This window comes from Rattus norvegicus, chromosome 1 (genome assembly GCF_021556685.1).
Source record: "Rattus norvegicus strain SHRSP/BbbUtx chromosome 1, alternate assembly SHRSP_T2T, whole genome shotgun sequence".
Taxonomy (NCBI): Eukaryota; Metazoa; Chordata; class Mammalia; order Rodentia; family Muridae; genus Rattus; species Rattus norvegicus.
In genome coordinates, this window is record NC_141534.1 from 125,427,628 (window position 1) to 125,444,776 (window position 17,149).

The 17,149-nt window shown below is 35.8% G+C and overlaps 1 long non-coding RNA gene across 2 annotated transcripts in view; it reads right to left on the minus strand.

The window, feature by feature from the left end:
* Positions 1–17,149, minus strand: part of LOC148007690 (uncharacterized) — a 124,282-nt gene that overhangs the window by 24,852 nt on the left and 82,281 nt on the right. The window contains exons 13-15 of one of the 2 annotated variants that reach the window (XR_015646712.1): positions 13,398–13,505; positions 9,506–9,650; positions 567–714 (exon numbers count right to left, since the gene is read on the minus strand). This is a non-coding gene — a long non-coding RNA (uncharacterized LOC148007690). Of the gene's footprint in view, positions 1–566; positions 715–8,868; positions 9,213–9,505; positions 9,651–13,397; positions 13,506–17,149 lie in introns of those variants that run through there. The other variant, XR_015646713.1, reaches the window with a different exon arrangement.

A 17,149-nucleotide genomic window follows, 5' to 3' on the forward strand; every position in this document is an offset into this window, starting at 1 on the left:
AGGAATTAGATCAATGTAGAGGTAGAAATTATCAGGGAGAACAAAATAAGGAGGGATTAGAATATATGGTCTGAAAAAAATCAATTTTCAAAAATTAGTAAATCAAAAACTAATACAGATTCCATATTGATACATCTTTAGGTACTAACATTTAATTAAGTTAGTCTTCAGTGGATACATTTCTATTGGTCAGAGCAAAATTGTGCAAGTCATTCTGCTCTGATACACTCCAGGATGGAACTTTGTTTTTACTAGAGTTCATTTTATATAACCTGCCAGCTCACTGATGAGTCAAATTATTTTTTCACTGAAACACTGGGATTTCAACTCAGGAACTATAACACACTGGGTATACATCCTATTTAGAGCAACATTCCTATGTGTCAATGGTTTGAAAAGCATAAAAGTCATTTGATTGATTTGATTTGTATTGTCCTTTTGTTCAAACATGTAATATTTAGTTACTGGAAAATATTTTACTCTACTTACATCTCAGATAAATTAGTTATTTGTTCATTTATATCATCATTTAAACTCACTTCTTTTGGTGACTTTTTGATACATACTCACAAACTGCAGACTAGGGTTCTTTCTAATTAGTGTAATCCAAAGTGTCCTCAGAGAAGTACTCCACGTTTATCAATCCCAATGTGAAATTACAGGTCACAACATGGTAACTTTCATCTACTTTTTCTTCTTTGAAAAATTTAGTCCCTAAAAGAAATGAAATAATGAAATTCACAGGTAAATAAATGGAACTAGGAAATATTATACTGAATGACGAAGCCCAGACCACCAAGACAAGTATGTTATTTGCTTATATGTGGACATTAGCTGTTAAGTCAATGATAAAAGTGTACAATCTACAGAACCAGAGATACTAGGTTTAGAGTAAGAGACTAGGGGCAATAGATAGATCTCCTTAGGAAAGTGAACTAGAATAGATGGATACCCATAGCACAGGGTTGGAAAGTGAAGGAACCAGTAGTGATAATTATTGAATAAGTGAATAGTGGAGGGAATATGGAGATAAGTAAAATTAAGAGCCCTTTCATGGTTACTGTGGTAACATATACCCGCTATGAATATATACATATGAATTCAATTTAAAGAATTCTTTCAACAATACGTTTCTGGAGTCAGAGGTCTTGGTTGCTTACCTTAGGTTAAGGAGCAACTCAGTGGCTTTGTGCATATCCTAACACGTGAGATGATCTGTCTGTGAACATGGATATAACCCTATTCCCAAAGGCATGAGAACTGAAATGTCACATGCATATAACTGCTATGGTATGTGGGACAGGAAAAAGGATAAAGGATAAAGAACAAATGTGGAGTGGCTTTTGACATAGTAATATTAAGTAATTGACTGAATAATGTTGTTAGAATCCATTTCAACACAGATCAGTCTCTATGTATCTATGTATTTATGTATCTATGTATCTAATCTATGTATCTATGTATCTATGTATCTATGTATCTATCTATGTATCTATCTATGTATCTATCTATCTATCTATCTATCTATCTATCTATCTATCTATCTATCTATCTATCTATCTACTTACCTACCTATTTATCTCTCTTAGAAACATTGTCCTTATGGATATAATAAAAATATGGCATCAGCAAACCTTCAGCATGTATCCTTACTTTGTTTATTTATTTTGTGAGTATGTGCGAGAGTCTGTGTGTGTCTCTGTGTGTGAATTTCTTAGTGTGAATTGATCATACTCACCTTTTCCTCCCATTGCTTCCAGATGAAATCCTTCTCTGCCAATCTAATTTTGTGTCTTTTTCAGAACCAAATACAACTACTGTTTATATAAATGTGAATCAAGCAAGTTGTAGCATTAACAGGTCTAGAATAACTGCCTACTGATGCAACAGTGGTATAAATGACATGAGAATAACCAGTCTACATCCTCGTTGAAATTAAGACTTTCTCCCAAAGTTGAAATGTATAAATTTTCCTATTATATGAATCAAAAACATGTAGCCAAACAGATTATAGGCCCTAAGGAAAAGGCAAAGGTTATTATTCTGTCAAATGAACATATTATTAATCTAACTATGACTTATACTTAGAACCACAGCTTAGTGTATTTTTCAACCCTCTTGAGAGAAGGTCCTTCTGCTAGCACATCATGCCTAACATAGAGATCAATAGCTGTTCAAGTGGCATGGAATAAGAGAATGCTCAATTCCAGTCACTAAATAAAATGCCTATACCATGTCTCCCTATAAAGGTTCAGAATTCATTCTGGAAGACAGGCTGGCAGAGTTATAAGTATTGTACACAGTAAAGGACTAAAGTCACCTTTCATCAATATTGTGGCTACTGCTGAATACTATACACTGACTCCAGTGAAAGACATACAGAGAATTTATCCCCCCCGTGTGTGTGTTTGTGTGTGTGTGTGTGTGTGTGTGTGTGTGTGTGTGTCATGCGTGTATAATTACCACACATAAAGGTCAGGGGAAAAATCTGGGGAAACAGTTCACTAGATGTGCTTGAGTATGTATTCTAGAGAGCAAACTCAAACTGCCAGGCTTCAACAAGAGTCACCTGTGTCTCCTGAGACATTGATTTCTATTTGTTATTCTTTTACAGATTCATACTTGAACATATGAATGTTAGTCACATGCATCCTGTTATACTCTCCAATCTACATACCTTCTGCCATGGACATACTTATTTCCAACAAGTTTCCCTATTAATTTCAACAAATAAATGTATTCACATGAAGTTCTGAAAGGTCAACATGGTTTCATTTTACATTTGCTTTTGATCTTAAATATTAATATTTTAAAAATCATAAGTAAATTATATCATTTATTTGACACTGATGAAAATACACAGCAAAATAGAGAAATGAGTAATGTTGTAGAGAGAAAGATTTTTATAAATATTCTATTTAAGAATAAATATTGAAAAGCGAATCCAGCGTGTGCAGACCAATTCTGATTCTCTCTTTATTTCCTCCAATCTCTCAAGCTCAAACACCATTCAGACACTGAAATGAAAGTAGGTAAATCTCTTCTTGTCAATTTTCATTGTACATACAATAAAGTGAGGGCAAGTTTCTGATAATTGTGAATTGTGCAAACAGTCATGTAAGTCTTCCTGCTTGCTGCATGTGTACTAAAGACTGAACCCTGTGCTTATCTCTGTTCATTTAAAAGAGGCATGTTGTTTAGAAGCTTCACCACCAAACTGTCATAGATATATTCAATATTCCTCCTTGTCCTCTGCCTACCCTTCTCTCTATATAATAATAAAACATTGACCAGAGAAGAGTAAATGGAAGAAAAAGTAAAAGTAATGATAAGGGATCATGGGGAATTATTTTTTTATTTATTTTCAAAGTGACCCTTGGAAATTGTGATGGATTGCATACGCTTGGCCCTGGGAGTGGCACTGTTAGGACATGTGGCCTTGTTGAAAGAAGTTTGTCACAGTGGGAGTTTGTCACTCCTCCTATTTACCTGATGATTCTCAGTCTATTCCTGGCCTCCTTGGGTTGAAGATGTACAACTCTAAGCTCTTCCTGCACCATGCCAGCCTGGATGCTGCCATGTTCTGCCTTGACTGATTATCTGAGCCTGGAAGCCAGTCCAAAATAAATGTTGTCCTTCATAACACTTGCACTGGTCACAGTGTCTCTTCACAGTAATAAAACCCTAATTAAGATAGAAGTATCCATACATTCAGAGATAAAAACTGAGATGGACAGAATATAGCCAATTTGCTTTAGCAAACGTATCAGTAGTGATGTTTTACATCCCACTGTAATGTGAGGAACATGGATCTTCTTAGATAAGAGAGAATTTTTGAATTTATATTCTGTCACTAACAGGGAATTTAAAGTACTAAAGACAATCTTTCATTTTTTTCCTCATCTAAAACACAGCTATATTTGAAAAAAAAAAGCAGATGTTTTCTCTTTCCAAATTCATTTTCACACAAATGTTTTCATTTTCTGATTATTTCATATAAATCTAATATATTGACATCATTTCATGTTTCCCTCTTGACTCTCCTACTCCTCCAATGTAATCTACTCCCCTCTCATTACTTCTATAATTATTGTTACACAGAGTCACAAACACACACCCACAAACACAACACATACACATACATACAAACACACACACAGAGAGAGAGAGAGAAGAAGAAGAAGAAGAAGAAGAAGAAGAAGAAGAAGAAGAAGAAGAAGAAGAAGAAGAAGAAGAAGAAGAAGAAATGATGAAAAATCTTGAACTCGAATCATACTAGAAAGATGGCATAGGAAGTACATGTGCTTGCATCCAACATCTTGTTTCTGTGTTCTCAGTTTAATACCCAGAAGTCACAGGGCAGAAGGAGATGATTAACTCTTTCAACAAAGTTCTAAACTAAAATCATTCTTTATTTCGACCACGCCATCCATCAATACAGAGATATGAAAAATGAATAAATGAATGTGAGAAAACTTTAAAACATAGCTCATATCTCAAATGAGAAAACAGTAATCATTGGTCTTCAAAAAAGAAATGACTTCATCTTGCTACTTATTATGGTAGTACTTAAATCCTTTAGACAAGTAAGTGATGTATAACATTTGCTTAGTAAAACAATGTAAAATTCAATAATACACCCAGGATACACTGGTGATAGTAATATAACTGACTGCTTTTTCAAGAATTTTTCCCATTAATCAATTTATTTATTCACTTTACACTCAGATCACAGCCAACACTCATAGTGCCCCCTCGCATAGCCCATCCTCTTATCCCCCCTTTCCCTCATGTTACCCTCTGAGAAGGGGCAGTCCCCCCTGGATACCAACACACCATAGTATATCAAGCCTTTGCAAGACTAGGCACATTTTCTGCCACTGAGGCCAAATAAGGCAGCATCATTAGAGGACCAGGATTAACCGTCAGACAACAGAGTCAGGAACAGCTCCTGTTTCAGTTGTTGGGTGGCTTGCAATACACAATTTTTAAAAATAATACAAAATTCCTCTATGAGTATGTCATGTGTGTTTGTTCTAATGACTGGCTGTAGTTACATCTTTCAAGCATCCATTATACCAAAGTGTAAGCCTGCATATCACAGAAGACTGTAAAAATATGAACAGGATGACCCAAAACTTAAAACATTTTTTGTTTTGGTTTTCCAAGACAATTTGTTTTATGGCTGTGAAGATACAACTTCAAATCTCATAAGTGAAAACATTTAATTAGGGGAGGAATACAGTTTCACACGTTTAGTTCATTATTGTCATGATGGGAAACATGGCAGCATGCAGGCAGAGCTGTTGTTAGAAATAGAGAAGACAATTCTATATCTTGATCTGCAGGCAGCAGAAGCAGACTGTGTGGAGCTTGACCATAGGAGGCTTCAAAACCTGTTCTCACAGTGACACACTTCTTCAAACAAAGCCACACCTTCTCACAACGCCATTCTCTGTGGGCCAATCATACATTCAAAGCACTATACAAGATTGTTCCATGTAGGCTTGGCTGTCCTGCATCTGCTTTCTGTAGACCAAACTGGCCTTGAACTCAGAGAGATCCTCCTGCTTTGTCTGTTTCACATTAAAGGTATGTCAGACATCTTGTATTATGTTAAGCCATAGAAAAGATTATCACTTCAAAATGCTAATGAAGAAAATGAATACCATTTATGAATTCTCAGTTCCAGGGCTGCACAAAAGAATATAATGAGGCAAAGTAGAGTGGATTGGAATGACTCTGATAGACTCATGTATTTGAATGCTTCTTCCATAGGGAATTGCATTATTAGTAGGTCTGACCTTGTTGGAGTGAGTTTGACCTTGTTGAAGTTCATGTGTTACTATGGGGCAGACTCTAAGGACTCAGCCACTTCACTTCCTCCTGCTTGTATACCACAGTGTTGAACTCACAGCTTCTTCTCACCTCCATATCTGCCTGCATGCAATCATAGGTTTGCCATGATAATAATGGAGTAAATATATAAACAATAAATAATCCAACATTAAATGTTTTCTTTTATAAACATTGCCATAGTTATGGTGTCTCTTTACCATCAGGAACATCAGGAATATTGGAGTGAATTCAGCTGGAGTTTAGGAAGCCCAACTAACAGAGAAGAACTTGTTACTAGGATTTTGGGGTATACTGTGAGAGTGTTGACCATGTTTGGAGGAAGATTGTGAAAGGACTTTAGAGATTTGATGTTCAAAATTTTGAGTGTGAAAACTCAATGAGAAGTTTTGAGGAGATTGAAAGAAAAGAATGTTACTGGCAGTGAGGAAAATGGAGGTTTAGCTTTTGAACTTTCACAGTGAAATTTAAAGTGTATAACAGAACTGTTTGCCATTTTAAACTGAGACTGTCATTCTGGTCAGTTGAAGATAAAGGGTCAGCCATGATTAAGAGAGACTGGTAACAAAGAAGTGAAACACTTGCGTTACTAGAGAACTTGATACTGGTTAATGCAGCTGACAAATTATAGGTGGTTGATGAAAAAGAGAAGAGCATCATTTCCTGAAAGCACAGAGAAACTTTGCTCAAGAGGTCCCCGAAGTTGACCATGTCTTGAGAGCTGGACTTGGTAATCTGTAGAGACACCCTGGGAGTACTGGTCCTGAAGGCATGAAGCAAAATGGGAAACAGGGAGAGCACCTGTAATCTCCTAGTGGCACTGGGAGAAACGAGGAGATTGGTAAAGGTGAATACTCAGTCACATTTGAAGCCTAGGACCAAAGGGGTTATGCAAAGAAGGTTGACACGAAGAAGAAAGCCTTGAGAGCCATGGGTGAAAGTGTAGCTCAGTGCCAGCAAAGGATGCCTGCAGTTTTGTAGCTACCTGTACCACGGGAAAACCACTAAGAACAGCAGCAACAGTGGAATGGATCCAGCTCAAGCCTAGAATATGAAGAATGTGCTACAGAAAACAGAGTTGTAGATGTGACACAGGTCTATTGTAGGACATCAGAAGATCTTCAGTAGATTCCAGACACACAGTGGTTGCAATCAGATTTTGCTTTGATTTGATTGTAACTATGCCCAGATGTTTATTTTTTGAAGTAAAAATGTATCTTACTGGAGCCAAACAACAGAGAATTTAAATTTTAATGGACTTTGGATTTTAAAAGGGATTTTTATAAGAGACTGAAATTTTAATGTGTTCGAATTTATAAAGCACATTAAAGCTTGAAATTCTCGGACTTCTAAAATTATTTATATTTTTTAATGTGAGATCTTATGGATGGATAAAAAAGGGATAATAGGGCTTAATAGCAATGTGTTTGTGGGTGAAGTGAACAAGGGGTTAGCTGTACCACCTGGTTTTATGTATCAACTTGATACGAAATCATTAAAGGAGAAGTCTCAGTGGAGGAAATGCCTCAGTGAGACATAGCTATAAGATATTTCCTCCATTAATAATAAATGAGGGAGGGTCAAAACTATTCTGATTAGTACCCTCCCAGAGATATATTTGTGCGGTTTATAGGCAAACAGGCTGAGCTAGTTGGAAACAGTCCTCCTCCATGGCCCTGCATTAGTTCTGCTTCCAACTTCTTACTCTGTAGTTACTTCCTTTGGTGATGAAGAACAATGTGGATATGTAAGCTCAATTATACCTGTTTCTCTCCAATTTGGTTTTTGCCATGGCATTTTTGTTGTAGCAATTGAAACACTAAGACACAGAGATAAAAAATTATGAAGGAGGTACAATTACAGTAACGCTCGCATATAGGAAAATCTGCACATTCAAGATTACTTGTGGGCTTTGGCCCTTCCATTTTCAGATTGGACTTTTGTTCAAAGATTGTTTATATAAGTAGGGAATAAATAGTTGGTATGAAAAATACAGAATAAGACATGAGGAGTTTAAGCATGTCTGTAAATTATGTTTTCCCACAAGACATAGGAAGGTTCAACAAAAATAAATAAATTAGCTGATAATAATAATGATGATGATGATAAAGGTATTGATGATTTTGTTGAGAAAAAGCTTTAAGTCAGAATGATTCAAACAATCAAATCTCATTGATAATTCAAGAATCCTTGAAAACATAAAAAAAAACTCTTAAAAGAGAAGGAACTAGGTCTATACACATTAAAGTAAAAATGCAATTGTGTGTGCAAAAAATGTTTTCTTCATCAAGTTACCACAATTATGTGATAATTCACTCTGGATGACTGACCATGAGCATGATTGTTGGCATTTTCTTGACCCAGTGAATGGCACTATTTGGAGATGTGGCCTTGTTGGAGTAGGTGAGTCACTGTGGGCATGTGCTTTAAGCCTAGCTGCCCGGAAGTGAGTATTCTGCTAGCAGCCTTCAGATGAAGATGCAGCACTCTCTTTTCCTCCTTTCCTCCTGGACTATGCCTGCCTGGACACTGCCATGTTCCCACCTTGATGATAATGGACAGAACCTCTAAACCTGTAAGCCAGTCCCAACTAAATGTTGTACTTATAAGAGTTGCCTTGGTCATGGTGTATGTTTGTAGCAGTTAAACTCTGACTAAAACAAATACCCTATAAAAGATCCATGTTTCTGTGGTTCACAGCAAAAAGTATGGAATTGGGTCCCAGTAACCAGATTATGGTTTATGAACGTTTGTAACTCTCATTGCGGGGATTGAACAATTTCTCCTGAATTCAATGGGCACGAGTCCCACATGTAGTACATTAACATTTGTGTAGCTAAGACAATTACATATATAAAATAAAATATATTAATCTAAAATGATTTAGAAAAATTGTTAGGATGAAATATTCTGTTTGTTTGTTTCTTCAAGAGTAGATAACTTGTGGTCCTTTCTCTAACACACAATAAGAGTATTTCCTACCTGTGTTTGATAAATGCTGTACAGGAGACATTGCCATGAATGTTCAGTTTAATATTCTTGTTCTTCATTTAAGGGTAGAGTTCTAACAATTTTTACAGTTGTATGGTTATTACAATAATGGTGATTAGATATAAATATGATGACATGCATTCATGTTTTAAATAAACTCTGAATTTCAATAAAGCACAATAATTTCACCCAGAAATATACATAATTATATATGGCAATGTACACTTATCTATGAGAAGACAGAAGCAGAAATCTAATGTAGGTAATGTATTGTCTTTCCAATGGCAGCACTCATAGTCACAAGGGAGAGTTTTCTTTGCAATTTCATTCCCCTTCTCCTTTTCTGTCAGCATTATTTTAGGCTTCTTTAAAGAGATAGGATAGTTAATATGAAGAAAAGTATGAGTTTCTTGAACATGATAAATCAAATAATCAGAGTAGCAATATTTAGTGATTTGTGTATGAGTTTCTCTTCTTTCGCCAAGATTCTCAAATATTGTTCAAGCACGTTATTCCTTGATTGTAAATTTGAGGTAAAATAAAAGTACTTAAGGGATACATTGGTATAGGAATTCATTTGTGATTAATAATCTGTCATTAGTTGACAGTGAGGATAGATTTGCACGATTTAGGATTAACTTGTCTCTTCAAAACTTACCTTGGCAAATAACACTTTAATAAGATGCCTTCAGACCATCTCAGACTACGGCATCCATATTTAAATTGGCAATGTGTTTCTACTCCAGCTAGTGAAGACTAGTGCCTCAGAATGATTGAACGACTTACTACCTGGTCCTTTGTAACTGAAAACAAATAGTGAATTGTTAATTACACATTTTTATCATATTTTTCTATGAAACTGAGAAATAAAAACAAAACCCTGAGTGCAATGAATGTTGCAAAGTTTAGAGAATACTTGTGGCATAAGTGTCAGAGGAATTGTAAGTGATAGATTATAGTAAGTCAGGATATAGAACTGCCACCAGAGTACTTGTTTGAAAATGACGTGGGGAGAGTTCTTTGTTGTGGAAATTATTGAAACCCCAGCTCAGGGTTTCTACCCAACCTTTGGTAATTGAGTCTGCCCCACCACGCAAAAAAAAAAAAAAAAAAAAAAAAAAAAAAAAAAAAAAAAAAAAAAACACTCACAACCTTTATATTTACATAAGCCTTAATCAGCACAAGAGATGGGCATATACCATGATATTAGAACCTAATTTCCTATTGATAACCTTGAATTTGTACTGTTTTATCTGGGTGGATTTTAGTTCTTACTAGGCAGCCCTGATGACCATGTGATCTTCAATCTCAACCCATGCCTGGCTCTCCTTTCTCATCACCTGCACCTTCATGCCTGTTTCAGTGCTATAGCTGGATCACTTTCCTCAGGCAAAATTGGAAAGACAAGGAGAATAACGGGGGGGGGGAGGGAGCATGTATATTCTAGAATTCCTTTTTATCATAAAGATATGATACTAAGCATATGCATTGACATATGTGTGACTTTCCACAATGTCAGAATTTATTGAATGGTGATAAATTTAATGTTTGTCATAAATTTTTCAAGGGATTTTTCCAAGTACACCCAATTTCATTCAAGAGGCAAATTACGTGGACAAATTATTTTCTTGGATTTCATATATTTTTTAAGTTTATATAGTATTGCTTGTCTATATGTATGTCTGTGAAGCACTTACACACAGAGCCTGAAGATATCAGAAGAATTCTCCAGATTATCTGGGGCTGGATTCACACGTTTTTTAAATAGTCATGTGAGTTCTGGAAATTGAATATAGATATATGGGGAAAATATACAGTGCTCGTAAACACTGAGTCATCACCTAAGATACAAGACAGGTTTTTACAATGTTAATCTTAACTACTATTATTAACCCTATATCTCAGTGTGGTCTCTTTTGATCAAGATAAACACTTTAAAACCTCTATCACCTTCAAAGTACATTGGAAACTAAATATCTGTGTCAAGAAGAGGAGGGCTGAGTACAAGAGGCCAGAGATACATAATATTTATACTTAGATCAGAGAAGTAGTTTCATCATGTGATGACACAAATGTATACAAAGTGGCTATATGGACCTTGCCATACACGTCTTAGCCCTAGGTGAAAATTACTGACAGTGTAAAGAAAAACTTAGTACAGAGAGAAATGTCAAAATGAATTACTGACAATTTACACAATATTGTGAGGGAGTCTAAATTTATTTCCCTGTCCATAAGCTGTGATATAATTTACAGAGAATATAAATATAGATACTGAGCTAATAGCACAAGTTATGTAGACTGGGACATTTTCCTTTCCCAGCCTACATAATCACATCACTGTCTCTTAAGTCTGTCCACTAATTGAAATGTAGCATGATAATTTCACATCTCTAGAGCAACAGGTTCATAATTTCTAGTAAAAGGGAAGGTTCAAGTGAAAAAAAAATAACCTCTAACTTCAATCTTTGTTATGCAATATTGAGAAACAGAATAATATTCATTGTTGGAAAAAGAAGATTTCAGTGTAAAGTGAAGCTATTACTTAAAATAGAGTTGTAAATTACTAGAATAAGAGTGTTGCACACTAATAAATAGTTTACCAAGCTTGTTCAAAGCTCCGAATTTTGATCCTTGCAAATATAGAAACAAACAAACAAAAAAATGAAACAAAACAAAACAAAAAAAACCCAAACAAAATTATATTATATATTCTGATTATGACATACTTTCATTCTTTAATCAAATTCCATTTGGGATTATTAAATTTTTTCATTATATCTATAATTTTCCATGTAAAATCTTATTTAACAAAATAATTTTTCAGTAAACAAGCACCCACCAGTCTCTATACCAGAATATGTTTCTTATCCTTCCCTGTTTTCAAAAACTAAAATCTCTCTAGTACTTAGTAATTTTCCATTCACTGTTCCTTCACTATAAACAAAGAAGTGTCTATAAACAAATTTCCAATAACCTATGATGTCCTCAGAAGCAGTTTTATCAAGAGTATTGTGTAATATTTTTTTACAAAAAATATAAGACACAGATGCTCAAAGAAAATGAAACTGCACACACGTTTGTGTGTGTGTGTGTGTGTGTGTGTGTGTGTAAAAGCAGAATGATACTTTAAGAAGATTTATGTGGTACTTATGTAGTAACAAATATCTTCTACAAAATTTTGTTTCTCACTTTTTTCTTCGAGAAATATTGGTATAAAAAGTACAGTATGCTAGAACTAAAAGCAAAAGTTTGTTTCAGACATCCATATTTTATTTAAGGAATAATATCTAAATAGATTAAATGTATATAAGAAATACTCAAGTTAATAATAATAAAAAAATTAATGATATTGTAAATAAAATTTATCATTTATATAAAAAAAATTCCCGCCGGTAGAAAAAATTCAAATATTTCCTTTGATAAATAAAAAGGAAATTGACACATTAGATGACATCTTTTGCAATTAGAGAATTATTGCTGAACTTTTTGGTTTGTAATTTATAAAAGCAAAACTTTTTGTAGGTCAGGCATATAAAAGTATATTTAAAGAATGGAACCCTAATACATAGAAATGTATTGTAAAATCTGTATCACTGTAAACTCCTTATTTTAAAAAAACTGAATTCTTATATATGAAAGTGAAGGAACAAATCATCTCTATGTTCACAGAGCCTGAGAAATGTCATCTACAAAAACAAAACAAAATAACCCCCCCCCAAAAAAAGCAGGCTAGAGTTACAAATATTTTTCAGCTAGAGGAAATTGTATGCCCAGAGGTTAATTGGGCCATGCTATTTCCTGATGCCTTCTCTGCAACCAAGCCCAGTCTGTGATACAGGATTGTGATGTACTTTTGCTTGCCAGTATTGCCAAGAGGAGTCCAACACTGCAATGAGATTTTAGTGAAGTTGGGAGATAATGAAAAGGAGAGGAAATACTGGTACTCAGCATTAATGTTGGTTTTCAATACTCTGTGGAAACAAACACCTTTCCAATTTTGCTGTGTTCTAAATCCATGCTTCAAAATAGGTTAGAAGTCAGATGCTAAAATAATCTTAACTGTTAAAGATAATATCTGCCATTAAAAAAACCCTGTCAAGAAGTAGTCATGGATGTAGGAATAATGTGAAATATAAAAATATAGCACAATAATTTTCAATGAAGCTTACTTGCTTTGATATTTTAATATAAGTTTGGGGCTTTAATAATTTCTGAACAAACATTGCAATGTGGGCACCACTCCAAGGTTGTTCCCTGAAAATTGCTGAAACACTGTGTCAAACAAGAAAAAGATTCAAAAGTAAAAGTGACATACTTCCACGGCTATTGGGAGTACAAACTTTTATATCAACTTGGAAATCAATTTGGCAGTTTCTAAGAAAACTGGAGATAGTTCTACCTCAAGAATCAGCTATATGCCTAGAAAATGCTCCAACATCCCACAAAGACACTTGCTCAACTCTGCTCATAGCTGCTTTATTCAGACTAGCCAGAAATGAGAAACAACCTGGATTTCCCTCTGAGGGGCAGCAGGCTGTGAAAGTTACCTTGATTCCTCATCAAGAAAGGTCGAACCCCAGGAACCCAAAGGGACAGTGGGAGCACTTTAAATCTTCCAGGAGATCAGGCCCTTCTCTTGTAGACCACAATCCCCTCTGTAGAGAAGATTGAGATGGATCAGTCACTTAGGACAATGCACCAAACACCTCCACCACAGGTGAACTTGTGACCACAGGTCACATAGCCTCAAGACAGTTAATTCACATGGATGCATAACTATGCCCCCAAATATATAGATGAGGTATTCCAAAGCTCTCAGTCCAAACCAATAAGAAGCACCTGCTGTCAGACCCTGACCACTCCCAAAAGTGTATTTAAGAATCCTATCCGGAAGGATTAAAGGTATGCAGGAATTACTCCAACGTCTGAGATCTTCTGTCATAAGACCTGGAACACTGCTGCTTGGGGAAGAGATTTGCTCTCCAGAAAATGCACCAGAACCTCCTGTGTACCCTTTTCCAGCTTGTCACTCTCCAGGTGGCTCAGCTGGCCTGGGCAACCTAACTGGCAGAGGCAGGAGCAGAAGCAGATCAGCACCAGCAGCAGGGCAGCAGAAGCCGTTCCCCCTCCTTTCCTGAGTTTCCTCCCCTTCCTCTGGACCTCCACAGCTAGCTGGATCAGAGACCTCCATGAAAAGTCTCCAACATGAAGGCCAGTATCTCTCAACTGGAGAAAGAATAAAGAAAATGTTGACATCTACACAATGGAATACTATGCATCTATTAAAAACAAAGACATCATGAAACTTGCAGGCAAATGAATGGAATTTGACAATATCATCCTGAGTAAGGTAACGCAGTGCCAAAAAGACATGAACGACACATATTCACTTATAAGTGGATATTAGCCTCCAAATACAGATTCCATGTAATACTATATAGGCCCAAAGAAGCAAAACAAGAAGGAAGGACCAAACAAGGAAGCTTGAATTTTACTTAGAAGAGGGGATAAAATGACCAGAAAAGAAACATTCATGGTGGAAACTGAGAAACAGGGGGAATATGGTAGGAAATGGGGATTCAGTATCAGGTGTTGCAAAGGTCAGGAGAGATGCCTAGATGGCCATGAAAAAGAATGGAAATCTGCAACTGACAGGTATGAGGTAGACATGGGATGAGTGAGTTGCCAAAAAATCAATGGGGATGGCCTTAGCTGTGACTCACTTCAATGAAGAGACCAGGCAATGACTTCAGTGACAGAGACAACAAGCTGCCCACAAAACTTTCAAATTCTTTCCAAACTTTATCTGATCTACAAGAAATGTAGGCATGAGGAATGAAGCAAAGACCGAGGGAATTGCCAACCAATAATAGTGTCAAACTTGTGAGTCATCCCATGAGCAAGCACCAATCCCTGCCACAATTAAAATATTCTGTTATGCTTGCAGACAGGAGCATGGGATGTAAGAGGCTCCAATAAGCAGCTGTCTCAGACAACTACATCAACCCACAGCCAAAGAGTGAATGGAGCTTGGGAACGCTTATGGAAGAATAGTAGGAATGATTTCAAGCCCTGAAGGGGACAGGAACTCAGAAGAAAGACAAAGAGTATTAACTAAACTGGATCCTTATGGCTCTTATAGTTTGAACCACAAACCATAGAACGTATACCAGGTGGACCTAGGCCTCATCACACATATGCAGCATATGTGCAGCTTGGTATTCATGTGGGTCCCAAAAAACTGAATCCGGCACTAGATCCAAAGTTGTCTTCTGTATGTAGGATATGTTCTTCTGGTTGGGCTGTGTTTCTTCCCTCAGCGTGAGAGGTAGAACCACACCTTTCAAAGACTTGAACTGTTAGTGTTTTGGGATAACTAGGCAGCCCCCACCTGCTCGGAGGAAGAGAGGGAGAATGGAAAAATTGTTTGGGAGGGGTGGTGACTCAGGAAAGGGACAGTAAGCAGAATGTAAAGGGAAGAAATAAAATATAAAATTAAATTTAAAAAGTGACAAATGATTTTTCACATAATGTCATTGTTGGAATAAATATATAAATATATAACATCATAGGTCTGTATTTAATGGGAAGGAAGTGTGTAAAACAATGGTGTAAATATAAAGGGAAACTAGTAACAAACGAAGTGTCTTTGGGTTTTACTTCTGAGAACAGAAACCATGACCAAGGCAACTCTTACAAACATGACATTTTATTGGGGCTGGCTCACAGGTTCAGAGATTCAGTCAATAATCATCAAGGTAGGAGCCTGGTAGTGTCCAGGCAGACATGGGGATGCAAGAGTTGAAAGGTCTATCTCTTTTCTGAAGACAGCTAGCAGAAGAATGTATTCCAGATAGCTAAGATGAGGCTATTAAAGACCATGCCCACAGTGACCCATCTACTCCAATGAAGCTATACCTCCTAATAGTGCCACACACTGGGCCGAGCATATACAAACCACCACAGTGAATTAAATGGTGATGGTTGAGGAAACTGAGATTGAGGAGTGAAAATTAGGAAGGATAAATATCCCTAAAGTCACTTTGAAAAAGGCATATGTAAGTAAACTTCTGCCAAAGAGGTTTCACTGAAAAAATAGACATGTAAACATATTTCAAATAGGGTTAAGAAGTAATAAGGTGATGATTTCTCCACTGGACACTATAGCCTAACAAATACATAGTCCAGTGCCAGAATTACGTTGTCTACTTTGAATTTATTTTCCAGAGATTTCCCTATAGTCCAGCCATTAAAAACCATTTTAGTTACCAGAGAATTTGAATGTAAGACCCTATTGCTGAAGTCAACACATGCTTAAGTCAAAGAACAGACATAAATTTATCTAGAATTGACCTAAAAGCTTGATTCTACTGTGTATCTTAGTGGATAACTTTCTTATTAACAGAATGTATGAAGCAGGCTACTGCAGGAGAAATGTAATCACCACTTTTTCCAAGCTTGGAAATACATCCTGCCAATGAATTCCAACTGATACAATGATGAACTGCCTATCATGAGAAAAACCAACATTTTTAGTGGGATTTGTGTCCCAAAATGAAATCTATACTTGGCACAGTTTTCAGGAGTAGGATGCTGCACCTAAACAGGGACTTGGTACTACTTGTACACCTACACATATTATGGAGCTAAGACATATTAATTTAAATCAACTGATAAATAATAATCATACCTGTAAATTAGTGTACCCATGAAAAATATTCAGAGATTAGAAAATCAGGAATACAAATGAATAAACTACGAGTAGGCACAGTTTATTGTTAAAATGGGAAGGCAATGATTCTTGTTTATATTATATAAGTTCATATATGGAATTTTCAGATTTAGCACACATAGCATTTTCTATGTTAAACTATGTGGCACAGTAATAATGATGTACACAAAATAGTTGATAGATTCCATAAACGTATTGGACAGTTCATGATTAATAAATAATAAAAACAATGCATACAGAAGAAAGAGCCATCCTGATAGACATTAATGCTTTTGTGAGCTTACGTGGGGGAAGGATAACAGCAAAGGCAATGGGAATGATGTATCATGATTCTAAATTTCTCGCATCAATATACTATGTGAGTTTTATGATGTTTCCCTTGACCATTTGTGGGTATTCCTTGAAAAAAGAGAGCTCACATTGTTGAAATGCATAAAATAATACTAGAAAACAAGTAATACTGTAATTAATCAATTTGTTGTACAGCAGTTTCTTTATGTGGCATTAAATATTCTCTTAGTCCTCTGACAGTGCACTACAATAGCAAAATAGGTAGATTCAAAATTC